Consider the following 11161-nt stretch of genomic DNA (forward strand, 5'->3'; position numbering starts at 1 on the left):
TCAGCCCTCTTTGGTTCTTTATATTTTCTAACTCTTCTTTAAACTTCTCACTCTGTTCATCCATTCTTCTCCCAAGTTTGATGAGCATCTTTATGATCATTACCTTGAACTCTTCATCCAATAGATTGCTTATCTCTAGTTTGCTTAGTTCTTCTACTGGAGTTTTATCTTTTTCTTGCATTTTGAATATACTCCTCTGACTCCTCATTTTGCCTAATTCCCTGTTATTATGTCTATGCACTATGTAGGTTTGTTATGCTTCCTAATCTTGGGAGAATGGCCTTACATCTATGGGGTCCAGCAGCATAATCTCTTTGGTCACTAGAACTATAGGCACCCCCTATGTGGGCTGTGTGGGCCTCTTGTGTTGGGGCCAACTACTGTGCCTGAGCTGGTAAGCAGAGATAGCGTCTGGCCTTGTTGCCTGGCAGGTCTTTCCTCATGTAGGGGCTGCCAGCTTTCTAGTGGTGTGTCTGGGCAACAGGGAAGCTGGCTTTATGTCCTGACAAATCTCAGAGCTGGTGTTGGCCCACTGTGTTTGGGGCTAATCCCCACTTGGCTGGCTGCTTAGCCTGGAGAGTCCTGGGTCTGGTGCTGCTGGGCTGTTTGGAGGTAAGTCCCAGGCACTAATAGGCTAGAGGGAGGACCATAAAATGGTTCTTGCCAACACTAGTGTTCTCCTGGTAAAATAAGCTGCAAAAAATGGCCACTGCCAGCATCTATATCCCCAGGGGAAGTTCCAGTTGCCTCCTGCCTCTCAGGGATATTCTCAAAAATCAGCAAATGGAATTGACCTAGGCTCCTTTCAAATTATTGTCCCTGCATTGGGAGTCAGAGTACATGAAATTTTGTTTAGCCCTTTAAGAGAGGAGTCTCTGTTTTCTACAGCCCTTTCACTCTCCTGTACAAAAGCCCTGCTGGCTTTCAAAGGTAGATTTTCTGGGGGCTCGTCTTCCTGGCACATAACCCCCAGGATTGAGAGCTCAATGTGGGGCTTGTATCCCTTGCTCCTCACAGAGAACCTCTACATTTGTGGTTATTCTCCCATTTGTAGTTCACCTACCCAAGGGTGTAGGTCTTGACTATACTACTTCTCCACCCCTCCTACCCATCTCATCATGGTTACTTCTTTATATCTTTAGTTTGGAAAATATTTTCTGTTAGTTTTCAGATCATTCTCATCAATAGTTGCTTTGTAAATAATTGTAATTTTGGTGTACCCATGAGAGAAGGTGAGTTCAGGGTCTTCCTACTTTGCCATCTTGACCACCTCCTTGAAATGTTCTGTGTGTCTTTCTTTGTCTCTTATTACAATCCTTGTTTTAAAGTATAGATTGTCTGATATAAGTATTGCTACCCCAGCTTACCTTTCATTTCCATTTGCATGGGATATCTTTTCCATCCCTTCACTTTCTACCTGTGTGTCTTTAAATCTGAATATTTCTCTTGTAATAATCATATATATGGGTGAGAACGTTATTAACTTTTGAGTATCTACATAAGGAGGTCATTAACTCTACTAAAAGTTAGTAATAAGCCCTAATACTGATAAGGAATCCACAGCAAGGGAGTACTTTGCCTATTTTTCCTGAAACATCACTAGGAGAAATCACAAGGAAGTATGGTTCAAAGGATTTGAACATTGCCTCCTCACAATTTGCCCTCTAAAAATAATTTAATAATCTAATTCTGAAAGGACTGAACAAATTGTCTTCCCAACAGTAAAGGGTACTTCATTTATTGTACATTGTGCCTCAAAAACAAACCTGGTGCATTTATTTAGTTAGACCCAAGTATTTTCCATTGCATGTAGAAAATTAAGAAATAAATTGTACATTTCAAGCAGCATGAGTTTTTCTTTTACCTTCACCTTGGGTTAATGTGCCCAATTTGTGTCTTGGAATCTATTATCATTTATCTTTCTCAGATTTTAGTTTTAACTACAGAGTTATTGAAGATCATGCAAAAGAAATAAGGAAAATTACTTTCATCCTTGTTTTCTTGAATGATCTCTTGTCTTTAAGATTCATCTGAGGTTTTTCTAGTTGCTTGATGACTTCAAAATATCCTGACATAGAGAAAAAGTATATGCTCTAATAACAGAAAAAAATTATGTGAAAAATTCATTCAGGGAATTATTAAGACAGGGTAAATTCCTACAAAAGCTTTGTTATATGTAGTGTACCCACTACGACACTTAAAAGTTTTTCCATCTTTTCCTTACAAAGCTCATGTTGCTTACTTCTTTAGATGGTTTTGCAAATAGTGTAGCTATTAAATTATTTATAGTTCCTGCAGGGAGTAAGTAAAGAAAGTCAATATGACACAGTACTGAATTGAATCTAATCAATCAGATAAGCAAGATCAGGAAAAATCCCAAGAAAGTTAAAATAAAGGTGAGAAAAGTGAAGGGAAAGTAAAGTTTGGGTTGTGCATAAATTCTGTACTCAATGTAGGATGCTGTATGGCAAATATTGAGAGCTCTGAATGCTTGAAAGATGAAGAAGAAGAAAAAAAGAGAAAATGTAGAAAGTAAATAGACATATATTGAAGACAATTTTGTTTTTAAAAGTTTTTATACCAAAGACAACTCTTGAGTACAATTGCTGTCTTACACTGGTTATCTGGCAGAGAGATGTTGCTACAAAAACAGGGACCAGAGTTAGAATTATCCCCAACACCCTTCTTCTCTTTGTCCTTCATTTTTAAAGAAATAAAAGGGGAAATTTTAAGAAAAGGTTTAGTAGAAAATAATATTATTAAAGTATCAAAATGCAAAACCAGTAGGAGAAGCTTACAGAATTAGATCCCTTCCTTCTCTGAGTCCAGATAGCACTTTTAGTCTAGAACAGGATAATAAAACTTGTTTATCCAATAGAGTATGAGTTTTTCAAGGACAAGGACCATCATTATGCTTCTGTTTTCTAAAATATACCTATGTCTATGTATATGCTCAATAGACACTGTTGATTATGTTTGTTAACTCCATAAACAGAGAAAAGAGGAGTCTAACAAGGGTTTACAATTTTAGAGATGAACTTGGATGATAAATTCATATGGGATGAATAGTCTGGCAAATAACCTAACCCAAACTAGAGATAGCCCCAATTGCTGCTACTAAAATCCTGAAGACCAGTTAGTGTAGTTTCATAATCTCTGGGCAGGGAAGGCATAATTCATGAATGACTGGGTTTGGAAGAGTGTTGGGAATAGCCTGAAATAAAATTCATGTACTCTTGTGAAGGATTTAGAGTAATATAAAGCTATTTTAGACTTCTTACTCTTTCACAGCATAAAATATTTTCAAATAATCAATAGGATAGACTGAGTAAATGAGCATGTCCTTTTATAGCACTTATCACACATTATTGTGATTCTTTGACGGTGTTTATAAGCTTATCTTCCTCACTGGAATGTACACTTCTGTAGTATAACTAAGATATTCTAATTCATCCTACAGTCCCTACAATGGCCCATTGGTAGAGATACTCAGTAAATCCTTATTGAATGTACAACTCAAACAAGTAAAAATATCCTGTTGGTGTTTAAGTTGTACCACAAAATTTCCAACGTTTTAACCATTACTATCCTATACAAACAGTAATAAACTCTAACTTCTGTACTCAATGAACCTATTTAAATCCTTTCTTTAGGGAAAGTATTTGTTGATACAGATTATATATATATATATATATATACATACATACATACATATATATATGATCTGTACTTATACTTTTCTTTTGCTTTATCATGGCTAAACCAGAACAGTGATGAAAATTTACATTTGGTACTAATATTCTAAAATGACCTTTTTTTTCCTATAAGATGACCCATAAATTGGTGTCTTGTATTGGTTTATGTACCTCTTATGAAAAAATAATTAATAAACTTTTATTTTGGAATAACTTTAGATTTATATGCAGGTTGAAAATATAATACAGATGACATAAAATTTTATGCAGAAAATCCCAGAGAATAATAATATAAAACCCTCCTAGAACTAATAAGTGAGGTTTGTAAGGTTGTAGGATACAGGGTCAACACAGAAAATGTAATTGTATATTTGTACATACAAATGATGGACAATTGGAAAACAAGATTTAAAACCACAACATCATTTACAATAGCTCCAAAAAATGAAATACCTATACATGAATCTAAAAAAATATACACAGGATCTGTATGCTGAACACTAATATGTTGATAAAGGATGTCAAAGATGACTTAAGTAAATGGAGAGACTTACAAAGATCATGGTTTGCAAGACGCAACATAGTAAATATATCAGTTCTTCTCAAAGTGATCTATGAGTCTGATATAATGTCAGCCCAAATCCCAGCTAGAGCTTTATAGATATACACAAGCTGATTCTAAAATTTATATGAAAGGGTAAAGAAACTACAACAGGTAAAGTAATTTGGAAAAAAGAACAGTGTTGGGAGAACTACACTACTAGAATTTAAAATTTAATATAAATTTACAGTAATAATGTGATATTGCCAAATATAGACATATATATATATATATTTCAATGGAACAGAATACAATCCAGCAATAGACCCATGCAAATATGATCATTTTATCTTGACAAAAATCGCAAAGCAATTCAAGGGAAAAATGAAGTCTTTTTTTTTTTTTAACAAATGGTGTTCATAAACTGTATGTAAACAAATGTGAAATTCAAACTAAACTTCATATCTTATTCAAAAATTAACTATAAGTGGATTATAGATCTCAATGAAAGCATAAAATTATAAAAAGCTTTTAAAAGAAACATTTCCTGACTGGGTTTGGAACAAGAGTTCTTAGAACTAACACCAATAACATGATCCATTAAAGAAACAAATGATAAATCATTGTTTTTCAAAATAAAAAAAAATGCTTTACCAGAGGCACTGGTTAGAGAAATCCAAAGACAAGCTGCAGATTGGTAGAAAATATTTGTAAATCACACAGGATATTCCACCAGAGTATACAAAGAAACCTCAAAACTCAGGAGTAACAAAATGAACAACACAGTTTTTAAAAACTGTAAAGTACTTGGACAGTGTTAATGTAATTAAATAAGGAGGCAAGACTGGGGCTCAAATTATTGGTAGCCTACATAAGCAAACTGAAACCTAAGGCAGAGCAAATGCACTAGAATTGGAGAAAGTAAAACTTAAGAACAACCAATCAAATAGCCAACTCAGCTATTGAGCTATAAGGCAACCACTTTTGTTATAACTAATCAAAAAAATTTCTCTGCTTTGCTTCCAAGTCTTTTCTATAAAAAACTTGCCACAGTTCCTGTTCGTGCAGCACTCCTAACTACTTTCATTTCAGTGATGCCCAATTAGAAATAATGTATGTCAAATAAGCTTAAAAAATTTTATTGTTCTGCAGTCTATCTTTTAACAACAGACATTCTACCAAAAAGGATATACAGATGTAAGCACATGAAAAAATATTCAGTGTTATTTATTAGCCACTAAAGAAATGCAAATTAAAACCAAAATGTATTATCTCTATACACACCTTGCACACCTGGTAGAAAGACTAAAATAGAAAATGCTGACAATACCAACTGTTGGTGAAGATATAGAGCAATTAGAACACTCATGAATTACTGACAGAAATGCAAGACCCCTTTGGAAAATGGTTTTGCAGTTGTTGCTTTTTATTTTTAATAACTGGGTGAGGTTTTCTTTAATGTTTATTTATTTATTTGGTTTGCTGGGTCTTATTTGTGGCACACAGGATCTTTGTTGTCACAGGTGAGATCTTCATTGTGGCACACAGGACTTTTAGTTGTGGTATGTGGGATCTTCAGTTGCAGTATGCAGAATCTTCATTGCAGCATGCCTTTAGTTGCAGCATGCAGACTCTTAGTTGAGGCATGCAGGATCTGACCAGGGATCGAACCTGGGCCCTCTGCATTGGGAGCATGGACTCTTAACCACTGAACTACCAGGGAGGTTCCATGCAGTTTCTTATTAAATGAAACATAAATGTGCCACTAGACCCATTCAAGCAAATGGGTATTTACTCTAGAAAAATAATAACATATGTACACAAAATTCTGAACATGATTGTTTCTAGCAGTGTTCTTCATAATAGATAAAAACTGGAAACAGCCCAAATTTCCTTCATTGGGTTAATGATAAACGGTGGTTTATTCACAAAATTTAATACCACTTAGCAATAAAAAAATGAAACTAATAATACATGCAACAGCTTGAATAATTCTGAAAAGAAGTTATGCTGAGTACAAGAAAGTCATCATTCATACTGTATTATTCCATTTACATGGTTACAAAGTATCAATACATATGGTATGATTACATTTATATGATATTCTCAAAAAGACAAAACTATAGTGATGTAGAATATATTAGTTGCTAGAGTTTATACTTGATAGGTGGTAGAAAAATAAAGATATGCCACAAGGAAGTTTTGAGGGGTAATGGAACAGTACCTTAGTTTTTGTAGTGGTTATACGAATCTATACATGTATTAAAATTCATAGAACCATAGGAAAGAATCAATTTCTTGTATTACAATTTAAAATGTTGAATTAAAAAATAGCCATAAAGAAAACAAAGCTCAGCAGGTGGATCAAGATGACAGAGTAGAAAGACCCTGAGTTCACCTCCTCCCATGGGCACACAAAAATTACAACTATTTACAGAGCAACTAACTCTGAGAATTACATGAAGTTCAGCAGAAAATATTTTCCATAAGTAAACATACAAAGAAAGAGCCACCATAAGATGGGTAAGAGAGGTGGAGACACTTTCTAGTAAGGACCACACCCTGGGTTGGTAATTCACAGCAGGAAGAATATCACAACTGCAGAGGTCATCCCTGAGAAGTGAGGGGTCTGAGCCCCACATCAGGCTCCCAGCCTAGGGTCCTGCACCAGGAAGTTGATATCCCCAAAAGGCTGGCTTTCCAAAACATCAGGACTGGGCTTCCCTCGTGGCACAGTGGTTGAGAGTCCACCTGCCGATACAGGGGGCACGGGTTCGTGCCCTGGTCCGGGAAGATCCCACATGCCATGGAGTGGCTGGGCCCATGAGCCATGGCTGCTGAGCCTGCACATCTGGAGTCTGTGCTCCGCAACAGGAGAGGCCACAACAGTGAGAGGCCCATGTACCACAAAAAAAAAAAAAAAAAAAAAAAAAAACAGCAGGACTTATGTTTGGGAGAACTGGAGAGCTGTAGAAAACTGACATTCCACTCTTAAATGGTGTGAGCAAAATCTCTCATGCTTGTGAATCCCAGCACAGAAGCATCAGTGTAAACTTTGCCTGGGTCAGATCTCCTTTCTGAACTTAGAGAGTCTCCATGAGAGGAAGGGGGAAACTGGGGCTCCCCTGGGGAATGAGACAATGGAAGTGGCAATTTTTGTAATTTTGTTCTACTATACTGACACCAGTGCTGGCAAGAACTATTTGGAATCCTTCTTCTAGCCTATTACCACTAGGAGCCTGCCCTGCCCACCAGCATGCTTGCAGCACTTAGATGCTGCTAGGCCCCACAACACAGCTGTGCAGGAAAACTGCTTTGTTCACCTGCCCACCTGCAGGAGTCATGTGCTGTTGGGTCTTGCAACAAGCTGGTCAGCATCAGCCTTGCCTACCAGTCCATCAAAACTTTACTTCCCCCCACAAAAATAGAGTGTACGCACCACATATAGGGGACAGCTCTGGAGAATATAGTTCCTGTGGCCAAAGAGAAGCATGCTGCTAGGCCATAGAATGACTTACCTAAAGCCACTTCTCCAAAATTAGGAGAGATAACAGACCTACCTAATAAATGGAAATAATCACAGAGAATTAAGCAAAATGAGAAGAGAGAGGAATGTGTTCCAAACAAAGAATTCTTTTGTTTTAACAAAACCTTAGGAAAAAACTAAACAAAACGGAGATAAACAATCTACCCAAGGCAATGATTATAAAGAAGTTCATGGACCTAGGGAGGAGGATGGGTGAAACAACTGAGAGTTTCAACAAAGATTTAGAAAAAAATCAGAGCTTAAGAATATATCTAAAATGAAAAACACAGAAGAAATTCACCATAGGTTAGATGATGTAGAAGAATGGATCAGTGATTTGGGATGGCAAAGTAGTGGAAATCACCCAAGCTGAAGAGAAAAAAGAAAAAAAAAAGAATTTAAAAATTTGAGGGTAATTTTATGAACCTCTGGCACAACATCAAGGGTACTAACATTCACATTATAGGGGTCCCAGAGGGAGGAGAGAGAAAGGAGCATTGAAATTATTTGAAAAAAAAAAAAAAACTTGCTGAAAACTTCTCTAAGCTAAGAAAGGAAAAAAATAGAAAATTTTTTATCCAGGTCCAAGAAGTACACAGAGTCCTGAACAGATCCTCGTAGAGGTCTGCACCAAGACACATAAATAAAATGTCAAAAATTAATTATAAAGAGAAAATCTTAAAAGTAGCAAGAGTAAAGCAACAATTACCTTGTTATATACAAGGAAACACACATAAGTTGACCTTTTAGCAGAAATTTTGCAAGCCAGAAAGGATTGACAAATGGATGAATAGATGATATATTCAAAGTGTTGAGAGGAAAAAATACAACCAAGAATACACCACCTGGCAAGGTTATTATTCAGAATTTAAGGAGAGATAAAAAGTTTTACAGACAAGAAAAAGCTAAAAGTTGAGCATCACTAAATCAAGTTTACAAGAAATGTTAAAGGAAATTATCTAAATGGAAAAAAATAGTCACAATTGAAATATGAAAATTATAAAAGAAAAAATATCTCACTGCTAAAGGAAACTATAGTAAAGGGAGTAAATCAATCACTTACACAGCTAGTAGAAAGGTTTTGGGACCCCTGAACCTAACTCCACTCACTAGTGGACAGGCACCAGCCCATGGAATCCTTGGCCTGACTACCAGCAGTTGGAAACCAGATACAAGACCACAGCAGTATGACATGTCAGGACCCAGCTGACTCACCAACAGGCTGGCACCAGGCCTGAAATGCCCTGGATCCTGGCCCTGCCAGCTAGCAGGTCAATGCCATTCTAGGACACATTGTAAACCTCAGCCAGCCACTTCAGGATTAAGTCCCACCCACCAGCAAGCTGACAACAGCTTCAGGACCTCCAGGGACCTGCAGCCAGAGACTCCAGGATCTGGTTCCACACATCAGTATGCTGGCACTAGCCCAGGGAAATCCTGAGCCCTGGCAATGCCAACCAGCAGGCAAACACCAGCTCCAAGAACCACAAAGCCAACCACCCTGGGATCCAGTTCCACTCACCAGTGGGCTTTGGGAACCCAAGACACTGCAGCCAGCTGTGTCAGCAGCAGTCCCATGCATCAACAGGCTGACACCAGATCCAAGGGCCCAGGCAACAACCACCCACCCTAGGACTCCGCTCTGCCTACCAGTGGGCCAGCACTAGTCTTGGAACCTCCAGGGATTCTGCAGCCAATTGCCTCCTGACCCTGTCCTACTCACCAGTGGATGGTGGCTTCTGTACAAGGTATGGCCTGGTAACAACTGAATCAGTAGACAACCACTACTACCTGACTGCTTACAGTAGTCAGCCTGCAAAATAGAAGAACCTCCACAGCCCACATAAGAATATAGCTTTGGTGACCAGAGAGGAGTGTACTGTTGGTATGCATAGGACATCTACAAAAATGTAAGTATAAGTTTGGGAAAAGTAGCCAATCTATGAAATGCATATAAATAAAAACAACAAATTAGGCAAAATGAGGTGACAGAGAAATATGTTCCAAAAGAAGCAAAAAGATAAAACTCCAGAAGAAGAACTAAGTGAACTGGAGATAAGCAATCTATGTGATCATGGTCAAGAGATAGAGGTAATAATCATAAAGATACTCAAAGGACCAGAAAAATTGGATGAACAGTTAGAAGTTAAAAGTTTTAACAAAGAGTTAGAAAACATGAAGAAGAACCAAACAGGAAGAATACAGTAACTAAAATTAAAAATGCACTAGATGGAATCAAAAGTAGATTAGATGATACAGAGGGATGGTTCAGCAGGCTGGAAAACAGAATAGTGGAAATCACTGAAACTGAAAAGAAAAAGAAAAAAATAATTTAAAAAGTGAGGACTGTTTAAGAGAACTTGGTGACAACATCAAGCATAATAGTAGTCACATTAAAGGGGTTCAGAAGGAGAAGAACTAGAGAAAGGAGAAGGGGACACATTTGAAGACAAGATATCTGAAAAGCTCCCTAAACTGGGAAAGGAAACAGACATCTAGGTCCAGTATATAGAATATTTATATAAATATAATTATATACTTAAATGATAATAATTGCCATATAAACTTCTCACCATGTTCAGAACAAGACACTCTTCCAAGAGCTTTATGTATTTTAACTCAATTTTTGCATCAACTATGTAAATTAGATACATTTTTAATGCTCCATTTTTTTCCAGTTGAGGAAACTGAGAAAGAGAGGTACCATAAAATTTCCATGAATACTTAGCAAGTAAGTGGCAGGCAGGATATAAAACCAGAGTGTCTCTGGAGACCATGCTCTATCCACTGCTATGTTGAACTCTCTCTGTGAATTACAAAGGTCTTTCAATTCAATTCAGCTCTCCCAGATGGCTTATGATCCATACTCAGAAATATGTTTTTTCTTCTAGACATACCCACAGAAAAATAGCCAGATGAATTTAGCACTCCATTATTTTACTCCATCAGCACTGTGTTTGATGTTTGGGGAGGAATAGGAAGCAAAACTGAGTACAATATAACCTCTGCCCTTAACAGACTTACAGTATCAGTGGATTCATACTAAATGAGCACATAAAATTTACATTAAATAGGTCTTTATTTTTCACAAATTGAAACATGCTCTTCAAAATAAATGTCATGCAAAAATGCACTATATATAAAATAAAAGTACAATAATTAAAAAAAAAAACATAATTTATGGGAAGCAGCATAAACAGTTCCAGAGGAAGGTTTATGGCTATGCAGGTGTACCTTGGGAAACAAGAAAAATCTCAAATAAACAATCTAAACTTACACCTAAAAGAACTAGTAAAACAAGCACAAACAAAACACAAAGTTAAGAGAAGAAAAGAAATAATAAATGATCAGGGCAGAAACAAATGGAATAGTGACAAAAAGATGATAGAAATAATCAAT

The sequence above is a fragment of the Globicephala melas genome, chromosome 13 (assembly GCF_963455315.2).
Source record: "Globicephala melas chromosome 13, mGloMel1.2, whole genome shotgun sequence".
NCBI classification, from domain to species: domain Eukaryota; kingdom Metazoa; phylum Chordata; class Mammalia; order Artiodactyla; family Delphinidae; genus Globicephala; species Globicephala melas.